A 27324-nucleotide genomic window follows, 5' to 3' on the forward strand; every position below is an offset into this window, starting at 1 on the left:
ATGGATTATTGAATTGCAACCTTTCTGAGCAAGCATGTGGCAACAAATGAGGTTGTAATGACTCAGTGCTTTGCAGCATGTAACGAGCATTTTGTACCACTGCCTCAGTAAAGAAACCCAGCTGTTGTTTGCCATTGCAGAATAATACTAACACAGTTGCTTGTAGCTCAAAAAATAATAAAGATTGTCACAACCAGAACTTCTGGTGAAACTTCAAAGCAAGCAGTGATTCTTCTGCTCTAACTCTATCAAAGACATTTTCAGGTGGTGTAACAGGCTGGATCTTAGGTCCTGAAGGAAACTTAATTTTTAAGTCTCATGGGGAATCTCTGCTAAATTAAAAGGCAACCTGGAGCATGACCACATTCATCAGTACCATTCCAGTGGGGGAAAAAAAAAAAAAAAAGAACACACCCAATAGTTACACTTGCCATCCAAGATCAAAATCTAAAAATCTGTTAATCCACCACACAATGCAGAGGTATATCAAACAACAAGAAAAATAAAGCAAGCTGATGTTCAGCCAGTGGTATTCTTGTGACTTGGCCTGAAACTTTCTTCAATTGTCACACAAGAGCTATCAACAAAAACTGCCTCAGGAAAATAAGTTACATGAGTAATCAAATTTCATGCTCCAGGGCACAAGTCAATTGCTGGAAGGGTCAGGAAAGGAATTTCCTCACTCTCTTCCTTTGCACAGTTGTACACAATTAACTAGGTTGTAATTGCAAGGCAAGAAAGTGGTTAGGCTTTGCATTCCTCTGAATCATCAAGTGCTGGCTGCTTTTGCAGCCGAATTCTGAGCTTAAAGGACCAGCCTGGCAAGACTCGTTCTTCACCACACTTTGGTGAGGCATTGCTGGGATTTGCAGTGCAGTTGTGGCGTCTGCTCTTCTTGTCATGCTACCTTTGACGAGTAGGGCTGTTTCAGAACTACCATTGAAGTGGGAACCTGGATAATTCAGGCAGTTAGTTTTCTGTTAATGAGTTGTCACCAAGAAGTGTCTCTACCTGTAAATGGCACAACTCGTAATGACTCATGCAAGTAGTAGCCGTGTTGCAGCCGTAATGACCTGAAGATATAAGCAAAAGATTTGTTGGAAAAGTAAGCACTTTTATTAAAGCAACTATACCATTTGGTGTAATAAAAGATCATGCTATTTCTTATTTAAGTAGCACGTTTTAATAATCCAACGGATTTTTGCTAACACAGGCCAGACATGACTCTCTAAATCGCAAGAGTGCAACCCTAAGCTTGCGCATGGCTGTCTGTCTTTGGAGCTGATTAATTGCTTCCCTTTGCTAGAATCAGCACACATCTGTGAATGAGGGTAGCTTATAACTTAATTATTCAACTCTGATACTGCAGCTAAGTTTTAAAAGTTTTTCTCTACACAAATACATTTTTGATGCACAACAGGCAGTTAGTTCTGCGAGCAAACACACTGCACTTCACACACAGGGTCTACAGGCAGCACCTTCTCAGTGCTCCTTAGGGATATTAAATCAGTAGGCAAATGGTGGACACAAGACGATGTAGTACAAATACAATAGTTAGTGTTTTGTGATTACAATCACAGATTAAGCAACAATTCATTTTGTACTCCATGGTTGGATACAAGGCTATCTATGCCCTGTGGTTGCCCTTTGAGCAAGCAATAAGCTGATGAATATACTCCTATACACACCTTAGTCAGGGCTGTGTGACTTGTCTCTGATGCCAAGCCAGTGAAATTCTCTGTTCCTGCTTGGTCCTTATCTGTCATTATCAAATCTGGATGCACAAAGCTTTTATCTATTTATCTAACACAGTGGGTCATGTGAGTAAGGTAGTACTTTCTTTAGCAGGAAACTAGAAATCTAAAAGCATTTAAGCCAGTTGACCAAGGCTGCACACAAAACCTCAGCTAGAACAAAACAATGAGTGGAAAACCCAAGATACTCCTTTAATTTTATAGTTAATCTATGTAGAGACAGAACTCCATGTTCAAATAAATACTCATTTGGGTCCTTCCTTCTGCAAAAGCATTCTTCCCCCTCAGGTGAAATTGAGTTAATTAGTACAGAGACAGAAGAGGTAGAAGAATGCATTGCTACTAGAAGGGAAGACTGTTGCCAAAACTTACTTCATTCTCTTCAGAGTAATTGGGGCCAGAATTGATGTAGTGGCTTTCATTAAGGAAAAAGCTACACCTAATAAAGTTTAGATAAAATACATCCTTACAACTGACTCATGGGGCTGCCTTTGCTGAGAAGTTTTATATGTGCATTGAGAAGGGTTGTAGAGAGGGTTTTTCTTGGCAGATGGCCTCCAAATGTGAAATTAACTTCCATTAGCAACACAAAGGATGACACAATATCACTACTGCTTTCTTGCACTAATAGGGGCAGAATAAGACGCAGACACATTTCAGCCTTAGTTTTCCATGATTTTTCTCCAAATAGGGACAGGATTAAAAGCAATGTGAAAAATAATAATAATTATAACTATTTTCTCCCCATGTATTTGTTACTCAAAGCAGCTTATGTGCTTAGACAAACAAAATATGCAAAACCCAAAGCTAAACATCCTGGAAAATCACTAATGCCCAATGCAAACTCAGCCTAAACCAGAATAGTAGTCCAGCAACAACCAGGCATCTAACCTCCTGACTGTATGTGTCCCTCTTCAACAAAATGCTAAAAATATAGCAGGGGAGAGGGTTGCAGAGCCAAATGCATTCGGAAAATGCATTCATGTGGCAGAAAGGTGAAGATGGACCAATGATTTTTGGGGGGGTCTGATGCTGCACTTATTTTTAAAACTCATCTCTGCTGTAGAAAACCAGCTCCTATAGCCAGGACAGCTATAACCAAGCATCTTGTTTTAACCAGAGGCTTTATGAGGCAACACCACAGCCAGTGGCATGATGGTAAACCAAAAAATAAATAAAGACACTCGGTTACTCGGAAACTATGAGGAGCTTGGAAAGGCCATTTTACAGGAGTTACACTGTGCAAAGACTGCTGCTTCAGGCGTGTTTCCTTGCCTACCGCTGCTCACCTCACCTCCAAGCGTGGGTCCCTGTCCCGCAGCACCACGCACCAGCAGCCTGTGCTGCCTGTGTGCAGAGCCGTCTCGTGCCCGCTCCTCTGCCTGGGTCTGTGCTGCTGCTGCGACCACGACCCCACACACTCCCAATGAAGTTCACACCGCCCGATGTAGGATTAGGCCCACAGGAAGCAATAAAATAAGCTTGCTGATCCCAGAGTATCACAGGAAATTAACATATGACAATCTTTAACACGTTGTTTTAATAAATTATAATTTTGTGCTGTAGCTTCAAGACCACTGTGATATCTGAGATAGGACGCTGGGGGTGGTCTCTCCTCCGTTTCGTAACGCCTTGTTTGCACGTTGCATGTTTTTCCCCTTCTTCTTTATACTACCGAAACCTTAAAGCATTTGCAACAGCATCCCAATGTTTGCTAACAGCCATTTGGGTTGCAAGCTCCCAGGTCTATCCTGTAAACTTATCTGAGAAACCTTTTACAACCAAGAAGAGAAACACGCTATCTTAACTATACACTTCACTAACAGGATGTAAATTAGGTAACAACATGAAAAAGGGACGCTAAAGCAGCCAGCCAACAAACAGAGAGGAAAGGGTTGATGCTGGATCCTCATTAGGCTTCTAAATAGTTTGTCATTAGCTGGCTTGTAAAACCTCAGAGATTTAATGAGAGAAAAATGTTTCTTTATGCTGAATGCCTCAGATCTCTTCTTTGGCGAGTGAAGTTTTAGGTTCCCCCTCCCCCCTTCGTTTCTCGAGAGGCTGCCAAGTTTTCCGAGAGCTAAAAGCAACAACTTTGTGTGCAACGTTACTTCATGCTTCTGGTATTAATCTAATAGAAGGCTAGATGGGGAGGAGGGGGAAGGAGCAATGAAAGCTGCTTTCCTGCCATGCAGTGGGAAATCCATAGAAAATTCACATCTAACACTGATTTTAACAGCTGGATGGCTGTGTTGGCTTTTCCCTGCCATAGGAACATGTAACTACATACTTTTTTGTTATAAAAATGAAACAGGCATCAAGCAAAAGGAAAAATAAAAAGATGATTTGCAGTTGTAAATACCCCAAATAAACCGGCCTCTTCAAATAGGCTAAAAGCATCAACACCTTTTGCAAATCACCTTATATTTTCATTAACATTGCTAAAAAGAGTGTTCACAGAAACTATAGGAGGAAGTCATCTTACTGATAAATACCTCAAAAAACATTTGCACGGGAAGTGCTCCAGCAACCCCTTTAAAAAGTGGGTTTTAAGAATCACGCCATCAGGACATTGAAATAAAACTCTGCAACAGAGATGAAAAATCATAGCAAAAATAGCATATCACAAATAATTGCCATGGAAGTCAGAGAGAACCATCCTGTAGCAACTCAAGGCTATATATAATATACCCCAAATAACTGTTAGTAGCACCTTCCTAAAGGACACAGCATACCAGTTGATAACTCATTATACAATGAGTTAGCCCACATTTGCTGTTAATTTCTTTATTGAGAAGGGCTCACCTATTTATTCTGACAATAATTGCTGGGAGGGTGATGGTCACAAGTGTAGTTCTTTATTCTGATTATATTTAAAATGTTTTTTTTCCTCCTTCCATTCTTTTTGCTCATGCTTTGCTCCACCTGTTTCTCACGCACCATATGGTTCGAATCATGGCATATTGCAGAAGTCAAGATTTTTTGATGCTAATGCAAAGAAAGCTTAATATGGTACACATGCTGAAAAGGAACCCTATTTTGTAGATAAAACAGGGCTGTAGCATGTTCATGCGTGCTACATCTGCTAGGTAGGATCCATACTGCAGGGTCTGATTCCTCCATTTTAGCAAATTATCTTGATTCTAATGCTTTATCTGCCCACTGGTGCGTGAGATCAACAGAGTGAACATGACAGCTGGTTTTTATGTCACTAGCTGCAGCCAGCCATTATACTGAAAGTGTTAATAACCATTTTCATCGCTCCCAGGCTTGGATTAAGCAAACTGCAAGACTCAAAAGACTCTCAGGGGTAGTGATGGCAGAAAAAAAACAGAAGCTAACACCCAAAATACTGAGTAGAAGCTACGCAATATGAGCAGAGAGGCTTCTCTTGGGGCAGATAAGCACAGGGCTGGAACACTTGATAGCTATAGCTTGAAGTACTGATGGGCAGGAGAGAGCAAAACAAAAAAAGCCTTGAAGAGAAGTGAGAGAATGAGAAAAGTTGCAGTGGATATGACATTAGAAAGAAGTTTAAAAAGACTGAGCTTCCTAGGGGTTAGTGCTACTGAAAAGGCAGAGATGTCTCAGCAGAAAATTGTTTCAAGTTTCTTTATTCCGTGTTCATAAAAAAACAGCATTTTGTGCACATTTGTGTAAGTCAACAGGACCATTGCCATTGCTCCCTCTGTACTCCAAAAATTCCAGCTGGTATCAGGTTTTCCTTGTAATGGAAACAAGCTGGCAGAACTTCAAAACCTTGATAACAGCTTATACAAAGAAAGGACAACAATAGCCAGTTATACTTCACTATTAAAATGTTGTTCTCACCTCTTTTTTTTAAAAAAAAAAGAGAAGTTGGATAGAATTTGGCCATGCATAAACTGGTGCCACTCGAACCCAGCAGCAGCTCAGAAAGAGAACGCGAAGATGCAGCTGTATTGGAATTTGGTCAGGGAAGGGTATCTAACAGCTCAACTTTCGTCAAATGCGCCGTGGCCAGGGGATAGCAGCACCATGAAATCCCTGAGCAGCTCAGTTAGACAGCTTTGAAACAACTGAGAAACTGAAATACGAGTTTTGAAAACTATGGTTATATGAACATCTTATTTGTTTCTTTATCAGAAGGCACAGAAATCACCCAGCCCCGATAACATTTTCTTAAGAGCACAAACTCTCTGAAGAACCTAGGAAACTGAGGGAAAAATTGTTAAATGCGTGGAAATAACCTTTGCTGGACAAATCCAGTCCAAGCAATTCTCTCTTGGGCTTAATGTTGCATCTTTCCTTTTCTTTTTTTCTTTTTCCTTTTTTTTTTTTTCTTTCCCTTTTTGACCACAGTAGGATTTTAGGTTCAGTTTAAAAACTACCCTCACTTCCCATGGCCTTTGTACTATGTTAAAGCCATGTGATCTGTGCCATTTCACATAGATTTAAGAATTACGCCGGGGTTTACAAGAGCCAGAAGCTATATAAATGAGACATTTTTACTTCTCTGAAAAAAAAATGTTCCTCTTTTAAAAGTATTACAGTCCCTCATTTTTCCTCCCCTCTTCCTTCTTTTCCTGCCATATGCAAGTGAAGAAATGGCCTTTGTTAGTTTTTCTGGGCTGGCACGAAGCCCAAAGACCCAGCTGACAAAAACTTCAAGTCAACAAATGCAAAGGGGGGAACGTCCCTTTCAGAGCCCCCGTTTCACAGCCTCGCTGTCAGCGAGCATCTCAGTAGCTCCACACAGCAGAGCCTCGCCGGGCCCTTTGTTACAAGGTGAATCGCTCTTCCTCGGCTCCTCGTGCTGAAGCAATTAGCTCTCCTCACCCACCGCAGGCGCAGCTGCCCAGAGTTTGAGTCCTGAGCTCTGGGGGAAGCTGATGGGATGGCAATGGCCCGAAATGAAGCTGCTATCAGTGGATTTGAGGGGTGACAATAAAGCTCATCCGGCTCCTGTCTTTCCCACCCACGTTAGGCCTTTAATGTGCCATCACACATTCAGAGCACAGCAGCTTCACAAGGCTGCGTTAGCCTGGACAGTGTATATCCAGCAAAAGGTCCCTGTTTTGAATACTTGGGTGCTGCTATTAATGCTAGCCCACTACTGGATCACTGAGTTTGTACCAAAATTTCTGACAGAGCAGTCAAGTACTTCACAGAAGCTGGTTCCCAGTGGTCACTTAGTCAGAAAAAACAGGTGCTGTGAACAGACTTAAGCGTCCCTCTTATTTATTGGTTGGATAAGATGAATTGTGTAATGTTTCCCCCTGAAAGTAATGCAGTAATTCATTTTCTTTTTGAGAAAATCAGGGATTCACCAGGTGGCACGGTGATTGCACTATAGCTTCGCTGCAGAGAGGCGATTCATTCTGCAGTCAGAGCACTTCACAAAATGTAGGAATAAACACTGACTTCTCTCACGCTTTTTTCTTTCCCTAGCCTACACAACAAGCGAACACTGTTCTTTCTGATCCTCCCCTTCCCTCAGCGGTCCTTTGGTATTTACCTCCTCTTATTTTGGATTTCCTGTCTGCACTCCAGGGAAAGGATTTTCCTGTGAGAAACAAATGTCACACTGCTGATTTATTTGGACGTCAACAGACAACATCTATCCTTCATGTGAAGCAAGTTCTCATCTACCTGTTACCAGAAGAGTACTAAGATTTTTTATCCTTAGCCATTTTATTTGGTAATAGCTTTAGAGAATTAACTTTCTGGTCTCTAGCAGAGCTGCTATTTCTATGTATTAAACTGAGAAGGATGCAGCTGTTTCAGGTAATTGAAGACCTAAGCTGAACTAAAAATTAAAGCCAAACATCAAACATTTTGAAAGCATACCTACTTTCTGTAGGGTTCTCCGTAGCACGTGTCTTTTAGGTTACCCTATTTGATGTTTTGCTCTGATAGGGGAAGAAAAACAAGCCTGAATCCTCCATATCTGTGCATGTGTACAGGGAACAGGGCACGGCCACTTAGCCAGAAGCACCGAGATATGGTGATACCGAACATACGCAGCTGCTTCTGAAATTTCAGAAGGTGGTTTTTCACAAGGGGCAATCTTCTTGGCAATTCACATGTAATTATTAATGGCAATGAAGGCTGTCAGTGGAACACGGGAGGAAAACGAGCTCATAGATGTCAGGATTTAAGACTTGCATCTGAGCAGTGAAAGCCCCAGGATATGCGCCTGCTCAGATGGTTGGAACCCCGAACTTGCTTCATCTCAAGCACAGATGAGAAGTTTTGTCTTTCACCAGCAACTAAAGAGACCAGTAAACTCTTAGCTTCCAAGCTGGACCTTTGTGGAGGCAGCCAAGCCCCCAGGCTGCTTGCTGGCAGGGTTTTGAAGTGCTGATGAAGGATAGAGGTGCCGTCTCTGGCTCTCCAGAGTCCAGAAGACACACCACCATTGTGCCATAAAGATTAAAAGTCATTTCCAAAATGTCACAGAGAAAGGTGTTCATGTGTATGTATGCTCAAATGCAAGGTGTGCACGTAATGTTGAAACCTTTTCTTTGAATCTACGTAAGAGCAGCAGAGTGCAAAAGTCTAACTGAAGGATGTGATAGGATGTATTGCTTACTGCTTGTGTGATGAGATATATTGTTTGCATTTTATTTGAGAGCTTTTCAGTGTGTTTAGTACTTAGGACATTGAAAATGCATCAGATGTCTTTGCTAGCCTCTTGTGGTACATTATAGGAGATGGTAGATGCTGGCTGCCATGATTGCAGCAGCACGACTGTGGCACACACCAGTTTGTGGCTTTGAATGGGTTGTACTATATGTCTGCAAGCCGTTATGGAGCATTGGGGACTATTTTGTGGCTTGTGGTATATGCAGAATGGGTGATTTGTAGACCTTTTGGGTCTAACCAGCTATTACCTCAGTGCTTGTGAGGCACCAGATGGATGAGCCAGGAGGCTTGTTTCATATACGATCTGTGGTATCTTATGCCGTTCACTATTTTTTTGTGGAAAAATAATAATTGCCTTCATTGTATTCTCACTTCGAAAGCTAAAAACTTCTTTCTTACATATAAGAAAATTTTGTCTTACAAAAGTCTAGACGTTTAACTCTGGGTAATGCATACTAGAAAGCTCTGAAAAGCCAGTACCCTGGCTGGTGCATCACCAGAGAGCTAGCTGAGGTTCAGAGGAATGCAATAAAATGATGTACAGCATAACTTCAAGTTTTGCCTTAAGCCCATTTGCTTTTCATTTTCTGCAACCTAAGCATAAGAAGAATCTAAATCAACACTTAGCGATCACTCATGGGACTAATGCAAGTCAGCCTCAGACAGCGCTTTAATAGAAGTCAGACTTGGTTGTACAGGAAATTATGTGGAGCCTGCAGACACTTTAAAGCCAGAGGAACTATCTATGGCAGGTGCTGTTTTAAGTGTTCTTTAGCTTTGTCTCAGTTAGAACCCAAGCCCAAACATTAGAAATTTCTTAATATTATGTTTATAAATAGGCTGCCAGAAGTCTTTTTTGAACAAAGCTGTAAGGGACAACCTTTCTGTCACAGACAGGCAACCTATTCACATGGTCAATCTAGTCAACAAAGCATACACAGTGCATAAAATCTGGACTCTTTTAGGTGACAAGATAGGTCTCTAGTTCAAGAGAGAGCATGTGAGATGCTGTAGTACTCAGAAAGATGTGTAAAGGTGAACAGTGGTCAAACTGACTGTGCGATCAAGTGAAAACGCAAACCTCCACACCTAGCTACAAGTCTCACTTTGCCAAATTCAGCTCTGGAACAAGTAAATACTCCTACATGGAAAGTGAGAGTAGGCTAGCTGGGCCTGGTTCTCATTTTATTCTGACCTAGCCTTTCCCTTCAACTTGCTGTTTGTTTATATTTTCTGCACTGAAATCTGCAGTGGCATTCCTTAGAACAGATTCACTTGCCTAGCTACAGCTAGAAGCAGAGATCCCTGTTTCTTTGCCACTGCAGTAACGGGGAGATCCATCTGAGTGTTGCCGCATTCTGAGCTGAGCATTGCCCAGTAGCTCTGCATCACTGCTCTCTGGCAGATGGACAGGTGATGGAACCTGGCATTGTTATTTTTCTAAAACAAAACCTTTTCATTTCAGAGCAACTCCATAACACCCATTTCCTTGTACCTGGAGCAGGTAGCACTTTGCTTGCTTGCTTGCTTTGAGCTCCAGGTGCCTGATCTTGTAAAGTCTCTCAGCTTTTATTCAATCAGGCAGCAAGCATTTCTTTTGTTGGGACTTTCTTGATGTGTGCTGCTCCGATGTTTTTTCTGGTTTCTCTCCCACGTGAACAACATTCAGCCACCTGCACCTTAACGCAGCCTGTTTTCAAACCCTCCGCCCATGCCACACGCATTCTTAAACAGCTCTGCATGTACCCTTATTGTTGGGGTGGTGGCTCCCATTGTTTCAGCTATCTATTCCTTAAAGCCTAATTGCACTTTGCACTTGACTCAAATGAAGGGTGGTTGTTATACCCACTACCTTCAGCAAGACTTCATGCAACTGCCAGCATCACAACGTGTATGTTTTTAGTGCCCGGACAAACCATTGCAAGTATGTCCCAGAAGCAGAAGTGCTCAAGAGGACACTAACCACCGACAACAACTTTTGTGTGTGTTCCCGTAAGACTTCTGGAGCTGCTGACCTTCTTCTATCTTCCTATAGTAAGGAAGCCCATATTTAAACGCACCAGCTCCTTTTTCCTTGGCAAAGGTAGTACAATCTCTTCCACTCTTCCTCTTGCCCTTTAAATCACATTCCTCTCCCCAGCTAATTCTCTCCTCCAGTTAAATCAACCCATGTGCTGTTCTTTTTGCTGGAAGAGCTGAATTTTCTATAACTGTAGGTGCAAAACTTTGCGAAACACAGCTCTACACATTTCAAATTTAACTGGTATTGCTGGCTAGCCTTAATGCAATAAGAAAATGTACCCAGTGTATTTAGGTGGGATTTTTTTTTGTTTGTTTGTTTTATCTTTCAGTCAAAACCATCATTTTTGTCACTGAGTGGAAGCTGTTTTCATACTGGAGAGGTCTGGGCCATGGGACACCTGTGTTCAGGTTCCTGCCCTATCCATCTGAGAGGGTCTGAGGTTAAAACACTGTGCTCTAAGTTAAACACAATTAGCACTGTAAGATGGGCTGCATCCTGTGTCAGGCAGTGTCTGATACCACAAAACAAACGTTCTCAAATTAAAACATCCCATTAGAGTCCAAATGGAAACAATAGGGTTGACAAGAAAAATATGTATGTAAAAATCAGTAGCATTTCAAACAGTTCTCCTTTCACTCCAGAAAGAAGTAAACAAATTTTAAAACCTCCAGATCTTCTAAGGAGCGAGCATCATACTCCAGTAGTAACAGAATTGCAGCACTAACAGCAACAGGATGCTCACGATAGCATCCTGACCTAGAACAGAGATGTCCTTTCTCTGACACAGGAAATTTATCAGCTTTGGAGCTTTTCCACTTAAAACAGAGAGACTTGCGTGAACGCTGCCTGCCAAAACCTGCTCCATGGAGCACACGAAGAAACAGAGTGTCATGGAAATAAATGAGCCGCTTCCTTGCGCAAGGGCAGAGGTATTCCTTCAGCCCGGCAGTCATGCCCTGGCAGGAACCTCACCTGGCACCTATTTTTGTCAGCCAACAGGTCGTAACCCTGAGGCAGCTCAGAGGAGACTTGAGGCAGCTGTTCCCAGTAACAAAGTACAGTGAATGCAGAGGCAGGCTTCGGAAATCCCATGGAAGGTTCCTCTGATGAGTGATGAGCCGATTACAAAAGTGTTCAAGTACTTCTGGGAAGTAGCAGATCCCACAACTGGTCCATCCCAGGAAATTGCCTCATCGTTGGGCAAAACAGTTTTGCTCCCTCTTGCTTTATCTGCCCTTGGCTTGATGAGTCTGCCTTCCTTTCCTGGCCAGATCATGACTCCACGTCAACAGGTGAGGCAGAGGGTGTCTCCGTGCCAGCTTGTGCCCTGGATAAACCAATTACCCAGCACACACAGAGTAAATTTGAACTGCCTCAGGCAGGGGAGGAAACTCACGCTGCACTGCCTCCCCACTTCCTGGATGAGAGGTGGGCATTGCCACAACTCAGACGAGAACAGCAAATCCCCTGTGTACAAAAAGACAACGTAGGTGCCTGAGCCCAAGTCACGAATCCCGATTGCAAATCATTCCTTATTTCAAAGCTGTGAGCATGCACTAGGCATAGGAGAGCACAGGAACTTTTGTCATGTTCATGTCAACTGCTTTTCCTTGGCCATTTGCGCTCTCCGGTAGACTATGAAGCACCTATTTGGGCACCTGGACCAGGACTGTGACATCCAGTATTTGCACGGGGTAATCAAAAGTTAGGCATATCGTAACTCTGTGCTCCCACGTGCAAGCTGCCGTAACAGCTTGCGCTGCAGTGCAGGTCTGCAAAGGATTTGCACAGGTGACTGCCAGCTGGGAACTTTCTAAATTTCAAGTGATCCGTTCGCTTTTAACAAGATTTTTTTTAAATACACCTTGATATATTTCTAACAAAGTTCAAAGAAGTATGGAAATGATATCACAAGGAAGTTTCAGAATTTAGCAGAGAGCTCTGATCCCTGGGGTTAATGATAAGAAATGCTCATGAGCCATTGTCACATCTCTGCTTTAAGCAGGAGGTACTAGTGCTTCCTTCTGAAAAGGCTCAAAGATTTCGTACCACAAGCATATATGTTTCCGACCCTATGTTCAATAGCCTTTGGTGAAACATTTGGTGAATTCAGCACGCAGCAAGCGTCCCATTTGCTGAAAAAAATGATCCTCAACTTCTGAAATTTATCAAATACTAAACAAATGGAGAACTAAAGCAGCTTCAAAGGCCAGGGGGAGTGAGAGCAGTGTGGTGGAGGTGAGCTACCTAACAGTGTGAAACCACCCCAGTATTTGTACCTGCTCTTTCTGTAACAACATAGTGCTCCTCAAGGAATAACTGACAGTGCAGGGATGTTCACTAAGCTTTAAAAAGAGGACAGAAAATTGAGCAGAGGGAGCTTTTGCCATTCAATCACACACGAGCCAGCAGAAGAGAGGAGGTAAAAGAACTGGCTGCTTTACCTCATCAACACATCATCCCCGTAATTATCCATGCCCTCTGCAACCTCTTACTACACCAGCTGGCCCGAGAAACATCAGCATCTCCTTAAAGCTGGAACACAGAGAGAGTCCCCATCAACAAACAGTGTGAGCTCACCTTCACAGCGCCACGGTAATCCTTCAGGCAAGTGACCTGCGCTGCTCCAGTTCAGCCATCAGTTTCCGAAAGCTGGGGCCAGGATTCGGGACTTGGTAGATGAAGACATTACTAAATCTCCTCCGGCTCAGAGCACACACTGAAGCTGCTGGAAGGCAGAATAATCATAGAGAGGGAGCCAAGTCACAGATATTGTATGGAGTCTATTTGGAGGCTTGGCCTCAATTAGCATATAAATGAAGTGATACACGCAGCCGCGGCTTGCCAGAAAATGAGACAGAATAATCTCCCCAATTTGGCAGCTCTCTAGAGCATTTAGTTTGTGAATGAAGAGCCAGGCACTCTTTGAAGCCAAGCTGGGCCCACAGCTTACAGCCAATTGACTTTACATGGCAAAAAGTTTTGGAAAGCACTGAGGCACACCAGCACTTTTTTTTTTTTTTTTTTCTGCTCTTAAACTAAGTTTCTATTATAGGAGAGTGACTTTGAAGTTACTCATCACAGTTCCACGAGACCGATAGCATTTCACCTCTTGCATGCACAGGCCCCGAGGAGATGTGGTACGGACTTCCTGCTGCAGAGTCCTGGCCATTAACAGAGCGCTTGATTTTATTCCAAGTGAAGGAGAAGGAACTGAAAGTTCACAGGAAAATGATATGGAGGAGATGTGACCACGTAGCTGCTGAGCTTAGACAGACAGAAAACTTACTTACTTACAGATCTTTATTTGGATAAAGAGTGAGGAGACAAAAATAGAAACAAAGACTTTCAAAACTAGCGCACGAGCATAGAGGGAATGAGTAGTTGTATTTATCAGTATAGCATATGCAATCCTTTTAAGGTTTTTCTATTAAGACCGAGGGAAGGCGGCTTGTATTTTTGTGCAAATGCCTTTCACATTCACTAGAGTTTAGTTTTCCTTCTTTAAATATTTTCAATTGTCAGGGGCTCGGCTCAGACGCAAAAGCAAGGAAATGTAAGCACAAAGGCATGCAGATTTTTCCAAGAGCAGTGCAGTCTTGCTTCTATAGCTACATAATCTACTTTGGGGAGGATCACATTTCTAGGAGAGAAAGCAAAACGGATTTAAACATAGGTAAAATGTAAAAGGAAATCAGTACCAGGCTAAGATGGTCTTGTTTTTCTTTCTTTCGACATTTTAAATCTACTCTGGTTTAAGTACACTGACTTGAAAAAATAAATCAATTTCTCCATTTGCATTAGCAGCCACAGTCAAGCCTACACGTAGCTGTATCTTCTGTTTTCCATCCTGGGATGAAGGTTTCTCTTCATTAAAAGCTTGGAGTTACAGAAACATCTTACAGATCTCAAGGAGGTTTTTGAATGAAGAAACTCTTTACGTCCCTCAGCTAGCCTGTGGCTCCTTTATGCACTGAGTTAGTCCCTACCCCTCATTCTTAAGCTCCAATTTAGTTTTTTGCTACGATGCTGTAGCAGCTGCAGCCTGGCACTGTGCAGGTGGCTTGTTCTCTGCAGATGCTCTGGGCTGGCTCCTCAGCACGTGTGGGTGAGGTACTTCACTCCTCCTGCGCTCGTGCCCAATTTGCCTTTTAGGCATCTGAACACACAGGTTCCTGTAAAAATCCGCAGTCAGCACCTTGTCCCGGAGTTGCTTCAACAATCAGCCAGATAAGGTCCTGTCTGCTGTTCGCAGATAGGAGAGCCATGAGCTGAATAACTCTTTCTACCACGTGAAATAGTCAAACAGCTTCAGCAAAAAGCAGGAATGAGTCTCGTCTACTGCTTGAGCAAGAGCTGGGAATTTTAATGACTTGGTTCAAAGAAATATGCGACATCCGACTTCATTCAGTGGGAAAAATTTTGACTGCTGTCACAAGAGAAGGAAGATCGAAATACAGTCTTCAAAAAGCCCCCCCTTGCCCATTTCGTTAATGTTCCCCACCCCAGGCAATCTGCTTTCCTGGTGAGGCATTTCTGGCACAGCTATTGTGCGAAGGGTGGTTTCTGAGATTGCATCCTGGAAAATATCCCATTCAAGTTTCAACAGGGGAGAAGTATTTCATTGAGGAATTAGTGTTTAACCCTCCCTAACAAACAAGGAGCAAAGTGGTTCATCAAAAATGAATATAGCAGAATGAAATAATCCCATGACTCAGGGTTGAACCAGAGTTATGATGCAAATCTGCTAGTGACTCCAACTTGCATCTGTTTAAATTAAAGGGCAAAACTGCTCTAATCTTGTTGGGTCTTGCATATTCTGACAACAAGACCTGAACTGGAAGGGCAACATAATTTTCCAGTTGTCTCCACACTTTGCTTTCTTGTGGTCAGCACCTAAGAGTGGCTCTGGCAAAATTGAGGACTGCTTCCCCAAATTTTTGCTTTGTAAATGTATTTCTTGCCAGTGCTTCTAGGCATAAAACATCACCTTCAAAAATCATGAACTTGTTATGACCATGACCCATAGTTTGGAAATTACAGCTTATTATGAACTGAAGATACCAGCTTTGTCCTGAACTCACAAAACATCCTGCACAAATCTTGTCTCTCCTTTTTTTTTTTCCTCTCCCCCCTTGAACTCAAAAATCTAAAAAGCAAAGCAACAGAGGTTAATAGAGTAGGAATAATGGCAATCCATGGAGCTTTGCTTTGATTTGTGTCATCTCAGCACTCGGAGGCCCCAGCTCCCTTCACAGGTCAGGAGTGCTCCAGGGACTGGCTCTGTTCGGCCAAACCCTTCTCTGTGTCTGCAGCAGAACGGGACTGAGCAGCACAAGCATCATTTTACAGGCTTAACCTACCTGCCTCGAATGATGCAAGTAACAAGCCACAAAGGAAGGCCAGCAGGGAGCCGGGTACTCCTCATGGGCTCCATTACGGAGCACGTGGCCGATGACCTTGACCGCTGTAGACGTAGCCTGGGGACGCGCACGCCTCACTGTTGTTACGCCGTGGCCGAGTGCCACCAAGCCTCTCTCGTCTGACGTGATTTCCAGCCTCTGGCTCACCCCACTTCTAATTGCTTGCTCTGCTCCCTCCGCACGGGCAGGGAAGCAGCAGAGGCATGCTAGCAGGATTCACGCAACCTTCCCGGGAACCTCTGCTGTGGTGTTTTTAATGAGCCTCCCCATACCTAACACTTGCAGAAATGAGTTTGGAGAGAGATCAGGAATAAGGCTGATTTCTCCTTCAGAAGGAATAAATGCACAAAACCTAAGATCTCAGCTAAGCTAACAACCTTCCACGAGGTTCAGCATACAATGCAGAGACCAGCTGCAAAATAACAGTTGGATTTCAGCTATAAACAGCCTGAGGTTTACAGAGGGTTTATATATCTATTTTGGTGAAGTTATTTATCCTACAGGAAAAATGCTATTTGTAAGTCACAGTGGGGAGGGGAGGAGAGGAGGAAAGGAAGTCCTTGCTTGTGTTGTTAGAAGAAGCTGCGCTTCTAGACTGGGACAGGGACTCTAAAATTAACATTTTGCAAAGCCACAAGTTTGGACAGTGTCCAAGGAGATCATGCCTTTTTTTTTTTTTTTTAATAAAAGATCTTACAGCCATCAAGATACTTAAAGTTACTTTCCTGCTTTTTAAAAGCACACCCTGTTTTTATCTTCCTGGCTGGGGGTGGGGGGAAAAAGACAAACTACAACCCAAGGTAAATAAGAATAGCATGTGTTTTAAGGTCTGTATGAGGCAGTGAGGCAAACGGAGTGAAAAATGGAATATAAAGAAGAGAAAAAAACAGACTGCCCTGGTGGAAGACTGAGAAGATTCATATTAAAAGCTGTTAAGAAAGAAAAATCTACAAAAAGCTGTAATATTTGTGCAGCCTGAATACAAACTGCATACTTTACATGACTGAATTTCACAACTGAAACTGCTGTGTACGGGTAAAGTAGACACTGAAACAAGAGTGGCTCTAATGGAAAGCGACTTCCAAATGAAAACAAGTGATATCTGTCATCTTTATCTGCTGTAAAACAAACAAATACTAAAAACATGTTATTTCTTCACGCTATCCTATTTCATTCCTCAAAGAAGTCCAGCAGACTCTTTTGGTTTCTATAAAAACATTTCAAGTGAAAACCAAAAGATGATGGAGCACTTGTTTTTTGTTCTCAGATTTCTCCCAAACACGAACATCGACAAAGCGGTCTGGAAACCTAATCATGAGTTACAGGCGCCCTCACAACACCAAAACAGGAAACATTTCCAGAAGCCCTCAAGCCTGTAGGATCCAGGGTAACTAGCACAGCTCCACTGAAAGACCTTATTCACTCCATACAGAGATGGCATTTGGGGCTCCAGGAGCCATAAATTTAAAGTTTTAGACTATGTCAACCATTGACTTTGTCAGTTACCTCATTTCCTCTCCCACCCATTCCATACTCATCTGCTTTTTCTAATATTTTCAGTCAGATTCAACAGTAACACGATAGTAGTGAGGCAGTAATAATGAAAAAATAGAGTATCCTTTGCTCAACATATCCTGAAAAGATGCTGTCACCTCAGCCAGACAAAAAAGCCAACCATCTATCCACAACGGAGGATGCAGATACCAGTAAGTATGTATTCCCCCTTCTGAAAGGTGTTGTGAATCACCACATTATAAACATATACGTCGTCCCCAGGCAAAATTATACCACAATTAAAACTATCAGCATGTCTTATACTTCACCTTGGACCTTAATGAGGAACACCAAGACGTATTTCTTCCTCATGCCGTAGAGCTTTGCATGGTAATTATAGAATTTAATTTGCAGTGTGCAGATGTTCAAGTTTAAGTGGCACGTTTTGGCTTTATGACAGCCAGTGACCGATACAAGTCCTGTAGGGTTTTTGCTCCCAGATCCCAAACAGCAGGCGGGACAGCCTCTCTGCCAGAGGCAGGGATGCTCAGGGGAACTCTGGCTCACAGAAGTTCTCCACTCAGTGAGTTCCCCGACTCGGCACCACAACAAGAGGCCAAAACACAATCACAGAGGTTGTGTTTTTGCAATGAAGGTATAAAGAGCTTCACTGGCCAATTAAGGCTTTTCCCCTATCTTATCCATTACTCAGTATTGTCATTTCTTTTGCACATTTAGATTCCTTTTCTTCAGAAGCCGTTAGTCTACAGTGTATTTTCTACTTTTGAAGTGCCCATGCAAAGGTAAGCATGTAGTTTTACTGTTTGAGGAATTCAGCTGGGGGACTGCTGAGCAAGAGCTCTAAACCTTCTGCTTTGCAAGATAACATTTTAATGTTGAATTTGTATCTTTGATTTTTGGGAATGATCTAAGAGATAAGATTTGCATCTCAGGAACTCAATATTCCTTTAACATTAGCTTACACTAAAATTGAAAATATAATCTTGTGTCCTTTTTCCTTTCAATTCCAGATTATATTTGCTCTTGTATTTAGTCATAAATGAACTATTTTATGTATTAAACAATAAATATCATATATATAGATTTCTTTACCTTGCTATTTTTGTCATTAGTGTTATACACCATAGTTAATAATTTAACCCTGGAGCACAGTCTGCACTCCTACTTCGTGAAATCTGATGCACAAAAAAATCTTTTCTTACTCATTTCTATTGCTAATATTGAACATTAGTGTAAAAGAGCAACAAATTTATTTACAGAAATTAACAGGTATGTGGGAACTAAAAGCACAAATTCAGATTAAATTCAACAAACCATTTTAGGCCCAATACAAAAGAGCACAAAACTCAAACCAACTACTCAATCAGTTTTTTCCTTTTTTTCCGCCCCTTAAAGAATAAACTTATATAGGTGGTTTGAAAAATTTAAAAGAAACATATTTTCTTCACCATTAACACAGTATTTTGCTCGTTCATCTTGATGGACTTTGAACGAATGTTAGCGGAGTATTGAAACAAAAGCAAACTGTGCAAGTTTTTAGATTCACTTTCCAGAAGGCAAATTAATGACGTTAACAGTGCCTGGGTCATTCAGAGTCCATTAGAGTCACATTTGAGGAGGATGCAGTCCCATGTCAGTCTCACCTGCAGCAAACTTCTCCGATTTTTACTGTCTGTAGGCAGGAACCCCTCGGACAACCAGCTGGATCGGACACTCAGGGAAGGGCGATGACCATGCAGGGACTGTGCAGCGGAGTTTTGGCCCCAGAGAAAAGTCAACATGGACGGGTTGTGTTCAGTTTGCAGGATCTGACATTGCATGTGGTTTAGCTGAATGTCAAATGTTATCTTTTATCTCCAAACATGAGCTCAAAGTGTATCCTGCCGGGTCTGGAAAACTTGGTAAAGTGATAATACATGCAATCAGGGATTTATCTGATACAGACAACTCCCATTTTCTAGACATGGCTGCAAGGATTGTACATGGAGAAACATCCAGCTTTTTCTTTTTTTTTTTCTTTTTTTTTTTTTCTAAAAGAGTAGCAAGTTTTCTACTTCTCATTGTTGTCCTTTTAGAGGTTAATCAAAAAATTAGACTTCACCATTACAATTTTCATTTAAAGTCTTTCTTTTCATTGGTTAGCATTTCTAATGCTCCATGCCTGCAGTTAGGTTGTTAAAACAAATTTAGTTCATGGATTATGATATATCCACATATCTTTTAAATGTAAGTTTCTACTTACTGTTATATTTCAGAAAATATTTTAGCAGGATGTAACCAGTATCAAAACATGACTTGATTTTTCCACAGACTGCTCAGACTTTTTTCAATTTGAAATAATGAATGAGTAAATGTACATGTTAAAACTAATGTAAACCTTTTAAAAGCTTAATCTCAGGTAATTTGTCTGAGAGAACTGCAAGCTTTCAAAGTTGTGGTAACAACCTAGGCAATATTCAGCTCCCTTGCCTGAACAGCAGTGTAAATATGAACTAGATATTGATATAAGAATTATTATGGATCTGTACCAGTCTGAGTATGGAACTCAACCCTTATCATCAGTGTAATAGAATAGAGTCAGAATAATGGTCTTTCTCTTCACAAAATATTTTCTTATTCTGTTTGGATTTTGGCAATTAACAAAATGTATTTTAATTTGTCCTGAACATTTTTGATACCTTGGTAGGAAGCCAAAAGTCTTTTCTGTGAACATCTGGCCCTCAAGTGTCGCATCTGGAAAAGCTAGCATTTTAAAGTCTTGCTACACTTCACTTTGTTTTTCATTTGTGGTAAGTAAGAAACAATCTAGATTTGCAGAAAAAAATTGCATAAAATCACCATTTAACCGAACTTCTAATTTTGATACCCAAAACAAAAGCAAAGGCTAGAATTTTCTCTCAATTCAGCCAGAATAAACAAGTCATTCAAAAAGGCTGAGATTTTCTTTGTGTTGTAAGAGTTGAAAGCATTATAATGCTCCCATTACTACGGCACCCACAGTGACAGTAATGAAATTCAAAGACTGACAATTTCTATGTCAGCAGTGATGTCAACAGAATTATTCCCAGAAATTAAAAGATGAAGAATTGGATTTGAAATATTCCAGTCAATATGTTCTAAACTAACTGTGGGTTTGGACCTCTGAATCTGCGTATTCAACACACAGAACTGCTCAGAAGGCTTTGGTTTTTAGACTGCCTTGAGTACTTCCCTCTGAAAACCCAGATCCTGCGTGGTGTCTGAAAAGTGGGAAGACAACACGAGTCAATCACTTCACAAAACTGTGCCGTGCAACGTCAGCCTGAGCCTGCTGCAGGGGCTGTGTTGAGGGTCACTCATGATCCACGTGCAGGTTTAGGCCACGGTACTCTAAATTTTAAACAGCTGTTTCCATTGCCAAGGGAAGGATGGGGTAGCTGCACCAACCTGGGGACCTACCGCAGGAGGTTACCTTTCTTGGGGGATCAGTTTCCTCATGTGCCTCCTTAGCCTTTCACATCACGTACCTATAAGCCCACTGTGACACCAATAAGCCTTTGGAGAAGGGAGAACAGAGTATTTGGGAGCTATGTCACGACAAACCTTTTTGTTTCCTTCCCGAGCTGTTAGATACACATCCCCCCAGCCCATGCCACAGGGCAAACCTGGCCCAGGAGGGCTTTTAATTCCCTGAGGGGAAGTGGCAACATGAGGTGGCTCCAGGCTGCTGCTGACCCCGGCAACCTATGCCATGAATGGGCTGTGGAGGAGGCCCGAACTCTACGTATGGGATTAGTGGGTGCTGAGAGACCCCAGCCACCTGCTGCAGTGACTGCGCTGCTGTGGCATTAGCCAGCACTTCTGCAAAGGGAACGGCCGAGTCCTTCACCAAAGCAGTGCTCCTGCTCCAAGCTGCTTGCCAGGGGTAAGCCTTTCCCTGCCTTCCCGGCCACTTAGGTGGGCAGGGTGCCCCAGGCACTCGGACAGACCATAAAAATCCCCTGCAGACGTCCTGTGGAAGCCTTGGGTTTTCTGGCCAGCTGGCATGGAGACGCAGAGAAGGTAAGGAGATGGAGTGAGAAGCTATGTTAGAAATATCAGTGTTTTAAGATACCTAAAAAGAAGAATTAATTTTAAAATGAAAACCAGGTCTTGCGTAAGCTAAGAACTGTTCCTACGCAAAAATCATCTGTCAGCAGAAATAGCCTCAGAAATGTTTCTATTGATTAACATCCTAAATTGGCTGCAGGCCTTATGCAGGTTAAATTCTTATAAAATTGAAAAAACTCTTTAATGGTCATACATATATATGTTTAAATCAACACAGAAGCTGACATTCCTAGAGGCTGAGAGGTTTCAGGCAAAGGTTCTGCTTGCAAACACTGGGGATCTCGATTTTTGTTTGGCACCAGAGAAGCCTAAGCTAAACTCCACGAGCAGACAATTCCTTGCAGTACCGAACCAAATTCAGGCATCCCAGAGTCCATCCTCAATCTTTTCTTAATCTTGCTTTATTACTGAAGAAAGATAACAGATTAAACACTCTCCTTCAGTCTACTAACTCCCTGTGCTGGTCACAGGACTGTTTAAATTCACAAACCAAATCGTCTCAGAAACCCTCCTCAAATTTTACCTAATGAAGTAAAATAATCACATACCTATGCCAGATGAGTCAGCACATACACATAATCCTTTCCAAGCAGATGTAGTGGCTTGCCAAAAAGACATGCTCTGTTTTAGGTAAACTTTACTGCTTATTACAGACAGGCACATACATAATTATCAAAACTGATGACATTGGAAAGATTGAGACGGTGATGTAATTACTTCTGGATACGAGTTACTCTGCGAGGGATGGAAGATTACTTTTTTCCCCCATGCCATTACTTTCTCCTCAACCACATCACACACCCTCTTGGAAAAACTGCTACAGCCTATATATTCCCTTGGCCAATTTACCACCTGTGGCTGCAGCAGTATTCCGGCATGAAGCAGCAGCACTTCAAGCCATGCGTTCAATGGATCATCATAATTTGTTTTCAACACGACCTATTAAAACAAAGCATTGCTTTACAAGAATCGCATCACATGCTTAATTGCCTTCTCTGAAACAAGCCGAGGTAATTGCGAAGTATCTTGTATTGATGACTACTCAACACGTAGGTCTGAAAGGAGAAACGAGTCTGAGATGTATTCAGGATGGAAATACAGAGAGCAGCGGCTGTGTAATCAGAGCTGTTTTTCTTATATGAAAAAAAGATTACTCAACCAGTGCTGACTGTTTAAGAAGCAAAAAAGAACTTCCAGGAGCAAATGAGCAATACATTCAGCTGCACATTGTTGCACTCCAGTGGCGAGGAGTGAAGTTTTTACTACTAATTGCCTAATTATGCAATTTGCCCCTCAAGTATAGCAAACCATTTGCAAGGACAATTCAGAGATGGAGCCATTTCCCTACAGCTGAGACACAGCAGGAGATTTATTATGCTCTTGTACATCAGACATTTCCACAACGTTGTGTGAAGTTGTACATACATCCAAGAGGTCTCAACTAGGGTAGCATCATTTTTTTTTGCCTGATGTTATAAAGCTGCATATTCTTCCTTGAGTTAGCGGACTAACAGCAACGCAAGTTTTGATTTCCAAAGGTTACTAAAGGACTTACAGTTATATATTCTGTTTAGCCTGTATTTCAAATAATTAACCCCGATCTTTAAAAGCCACACCAAGCTACAAAACGAATAGCCCGAGAACCTACACAGTTAAAACTCTTGCAAATTTTTGAGCCTGCACCTCTTTGCTGTCTACTCCACTCTTAAAATATCCTTTGATGGTCATTAGATCCACTGCTTGCATGCCAGGAAGAGATGTGCAAGACAGATGTCACTTGTTTCTTAACATTTTTTCAAGGGCTCAGGAAAAGCAGAGAATATTTTGAGTTCTGGCATGAAGAGCGAGAGCCCACAGCTGAGACTCTAGGGCTAGATTTGACATCTCCAAGTCTTCACAACCAGCCACAGAAGAGCAACGCTGCAGGACTTGACTGGTCTTAATTAGGGTTTCCCAGACAAGTTACATGCTTCAAATATTACCAGTACACAGACTGTGCCAACGACCATCTCTTTCTGCTTGTGCATGAAGCACAGAGCCCAGAGCTGCTGCCGTTACCAGTGGCAATACTGAAGTACGTTGGTTTGGGGGACCCTGCTTCCCAGTGAGGATCTAGCATCAGCGATGAAGAGTGCTGAGGTGGGGGAGTGCAGGTGGGGCTCCAGCGGGAAGGCACAGGATGTACGTGGGATGGTGGTGCTGGCTGATAACTGGTGTAAGAGCTACCTGGAAGCACCAAGCCAGGGGTTTCCTGCGCTTCATGCACCAGCACCATAAGAGCAACTGCAGGTGACAGAAAGTTCATTCCTTGCACCGAATCAACATAATAACAACAACGAGAAAGTAAATACCAGCCAAGCAATTGTGAGCAAAGCCTTGATTATGGCAGAGAACACGGGAGCTATGCATTGTGCAGCAATACAGTAAGAGCACTCCCTGCCTGTGAACCCAAAGGCTTTTCACTTCCCATGCAAAATAATGACAGCCTGTGACAAAGGCCAACACCTTTGGCTAGCTGCAATTTCGTCCAACAGAGTAGCATGGGAACAAAGAAGAAAGCTAAAAATAAAGTACAACATAAAAAAAAAAGAAAAGAGGAATTTCAACCTGTAACTTAGTTAGTGTTCATTTACCAGATCAGAATATTAATTATTTTCAAATATTTGGAGACTTCCAAGTCTCCATTTGTGGCTCCTAAAACACTAATATCAACAGGATTATTAAATCTGGAATGCCCAGTTAAGTTCATTTATTTTCATCCCCTAATGTTCTCTGCGGAGTGTTTCAGTCATGGAGTGGGGGGATAGAAGTAGCAGCATCAGGATTACTAAGCCAAGTCCAGAGAAAGAATAGCAAATAATCCCCCCAAAATATTAAGCAAACTATGCATACCAGATAGAAATGAGTAATGCCACGTGCATTTCTGGAGGAAATGAGAGTTAATTTGAAATAATTAGATAACCAAGCAGGGCCAACTTCACAGCCAGTATTTGCGGTGGCCAGCACTCAGAGCAGTCAGAAGATATGTCCATATTTGTGTGCTTGATTTTTCGGCTGTCGCTGCAGCCCTGCATAATTAATCCTATCACATCCCCACTCCTCCAGACGCATTGCCTAATATGTAAATACAAATTGCTGCATTTCTTCTCGTCTCTTCCCCATCCAAACCACAGATATCTCCTTCATGCAGCATATTATTAAAACTTCTATGAAGGCAAAAGTTAATAACTAGTTTCTCCACGGAAAAACATTTTGTGCCACAAAGGGATTTATTATCTGAAGTCAGACAGGCTGCGAAGTTTGCTGATGAGAAACAAGCCCTCTGCCACATTCAACTGTTTTGACAACTGTTAAATGCAAGCAAAGACACACTTGAAATACCTAGTCTGAAACAAGATAAGATGAATACTTTACATTAGAAGATTTCTTGTACTAACAGCTTTTTTTGTTGTTGTTCGCATGTGTTAGTGACAATAGCAGAACAGCATTTGATACAGATGAAAGTTGAATTGGAGTTTTAACCTTTAACTTGAGTCAGGCGTGATTCATAGCTCAAACTATGTCATTCCTGTCTGTACTTGCTTACTTGATAATAAATAATGGACCCCTTAAATAATGCCTAACCAGAATGGGATTCACAGCCTTTTGGTTACGTGCTGTCAGTGGACAGCACAACCTAGGACAAGGCATGGACAAAAAAAGCTGTCAGTGCTGAATGAGGAGGGGTCATTAAGCACACCACAGAGCCCCAGCCAAATTCACAGCAGGACAAACACGCAAGTCTGTGCTCAGCAACAGGGGCATCTCTCCTGGCTTCCAGCCTGAAGCCACCCCCATTTTCCTCCACGGCCTTTTCTTTTTGGGCAGCAACACGGCCGGATTGGGCCGAGGAGGCAGGCTGGAGGCTCAAAGCCCGCTTCAGCTCGTGCATGGAAACCCCTGCGCTCAGCAGCGAGACTCACCCAATGTGATGACAGCTCTCCAGCACCCCTCCAGATGTTCCTCAAGGAGGCAGCAGACTGGGAAAGAAGCTCTAGAATGTCTCCGTGCACAGACTCGTCATACAACCCTTGTAAATATAATAACGCCCTAGGAACGTGATAGGAAAGGAAGATAGACAACCAGAATGGAACCTCTTTGTAGGTAGCTTGCCAATAACCTACACGATAGCTTGTGCAAGGTGAACAGTGAAAAGAGGGAAAATACATTTGTTTTTAAAGGCCAGGAGCAAGTCTTTGGGAAAGAATAATACTAATGAGAAGCATCTATTTTAACGTATTATACAGCATTTTATAGATGGGTGGAGAACACCATTCCATCCTCAGATAAACCCATGGCATAACAGCAGTCCACCAGACTAAAGCTGAGATGTACTTCTTTTTTCTGTGTTGATTTCTTTAAATCTGGCTTCCAGGCTTAGCTGGCCAAATGGGCATATTTCCTTGATACTGACCTCCGATATCTCCTGAATATAATTACATATTCAAGCCCAAGCAATTGCAAGCAAAGTCAAGCACTTGCAAGCAGTCAGTTACAGCAAACAGAGCTGTGAATGTCTGTGTTTATGCGATTTGTCTCTCTAAAGGCGATGGTAGGATGCCAGTACACTAAGATGAAAACACACCGTTAAAACCAAAACATTTAACTCAGCTGCTTCCAGAGCCAGACAGCAATTCTTCTCAGTGCAGAGAGCCACCATAACTGGTTAGATAACCATGGAAACGGTCTAGAAAGCAAATGCAAGTGAAGAAGCGACAGTAAATTTCCACTTTGTATTTTAATGACAAGAACCACTAGCTTTAAGCTGTTCCTATGTACACGCTTTAACTTGAAAGGCACACAGTTTGGTCAATACCATGGCTTCTGCGTGAAGCTAACAGCGCAAATGGCAGCACAGGCTCAAAAGAAAGGTTATCTGACTGCAAAGTGAATTTGCCTGCCTCCTACCACGAAAAATACCAGCGTCAGAGCAACAGCAAAGCACGCCGGATTTTCCACTGATTGCCACGAGAAACCTTTCGGGGCAGGGCAGGGGACGGTGCTCCCAGAGAGGGCTTTGCAAACCGAAGCCCCCGCCAATACTATTTTCTGTGCCTCTGTAGACACGCCTGTAGCAGTTTCAGGTGGACATGTAGTAAAATACAGAGGCACTAGGACCTGGTAAACTATTTCTTCTTTGGGGCAAAGTTGACATCTCTCTGTCAGTTCAAAGCAATGCCATAAGGCTTCCCCATCTCTGCTGTAGGACAGGCGGGATGGGGGCGGTCTCCACATCGTCGCAGACGCAGCGCTCAGGCTGCAGCACAGAAGTCTTGTCAGCTGCTGAAAAGCGAGATAAAGGGGTCCCCCGTCAGCTCCCCTCACAATGCCACGGCAGGCCCGCTCCACGTGGATGGATGGCTGTCCGTGGTTACAGGAGCTGGCGGAGCGGGGAAACCCATCTGTAAATGCGGGTTCATTCATCGGCACCTGCACTCCGGCTTTGGTGCCAACTAGCAGGTGCTCAGGTACAGCTAAGGCTGGTTTGTCACCACACCTACAGCTTAAACGAAGATCCGTACAGAGCCTGGTGCTGCCTAAATGTTCATTTCCAAGCAGCTTTTTTCCTGTCCCCCCCAAGAACTGGTTACCAGTTTGTGGGGAAAGACCAGGATGTCACTCATTTGTCCCCCATAGCAGCTCTCGTCCATACCTAAGACCCACATGACACTCTTCCTGGCAGAATTTTCACACATTTATTTCATCATACTAAAATTCCAGCTCATAAGTGACAGAGCTACTTCTCCCCTGCTTCACAGAGACATGCAGAAGCAGCTCCCAGGCTTGGTGCCTGTTGTCCCCTCCCTCACACAAGTCAGATCACTGAGCCTTTCCTCACAGTCCCCTAATTCAA

The 27324-nt window shown here is 42.6% G+C and overlaps 2 protein-coding genes and 1 long non-coding RNA gene across 4 annotated transcripts in view; 1 reads left to right on the forward strand and 2 right to left on the reverse strand.

The window, feature by feature from the left end:
• The window catches only part of PHLDB2 (pleckstrin homology like domain family B member 2), an 81218-nt gene extending 68096 nt beyond the window's left edge, over positions 1-13122 (reverse strand). For both annotated transcript variants that reach the window (XM_083843311.1, XM_083843308.1), the window contains exon 1: positions 12985-13122. The gene's annotated coding sequence lies outside the window, so the exon portion shown is untranslated. The remainder of the gene's footprint in view (positions 1-12984) is intronic.
• Positions 9016-27324, reverse strand: part of PLCXD2 (phosphatidylinositol specific phospholipase C X domain containing 2) — a 67518-nt gene continuing 49209 nt past the window's right edge. The window contains exons 5-6 of the mRNA XM_083843352.1: positions 12985-13132; positions 9016-11871 (exon numbers count right to left, since the gene is read on the reverse strand). The gene's annotated coding sequence lies outside the window, so the exon portion shown is untranslated. The remainder of the gene's footprint in view (positions 11872-12984; positions 13133-27324) is intronic.
• On the forward strand, positions 17388-20273 carry LOC310902212. Its single transcript, XR_014586564.1, has 3 exons — positions 17388-17533; positions 18060-18124; positions 19021-20273. It is a non-coding gene; the product is annotated as an uncharacterized lncRNA (long non-coding RNA).

Source organism: Anser anser (assembly GCF_964211835.1).
Source record: "Anser anser genome assembly, chromosome: 1".
Taxonomy (NCBI): domain Eukaryota; kingdom Metazoa; phylum Chordata; class Aves; order Anseriformes; family Anatidae; genus Anser; species Anser anser.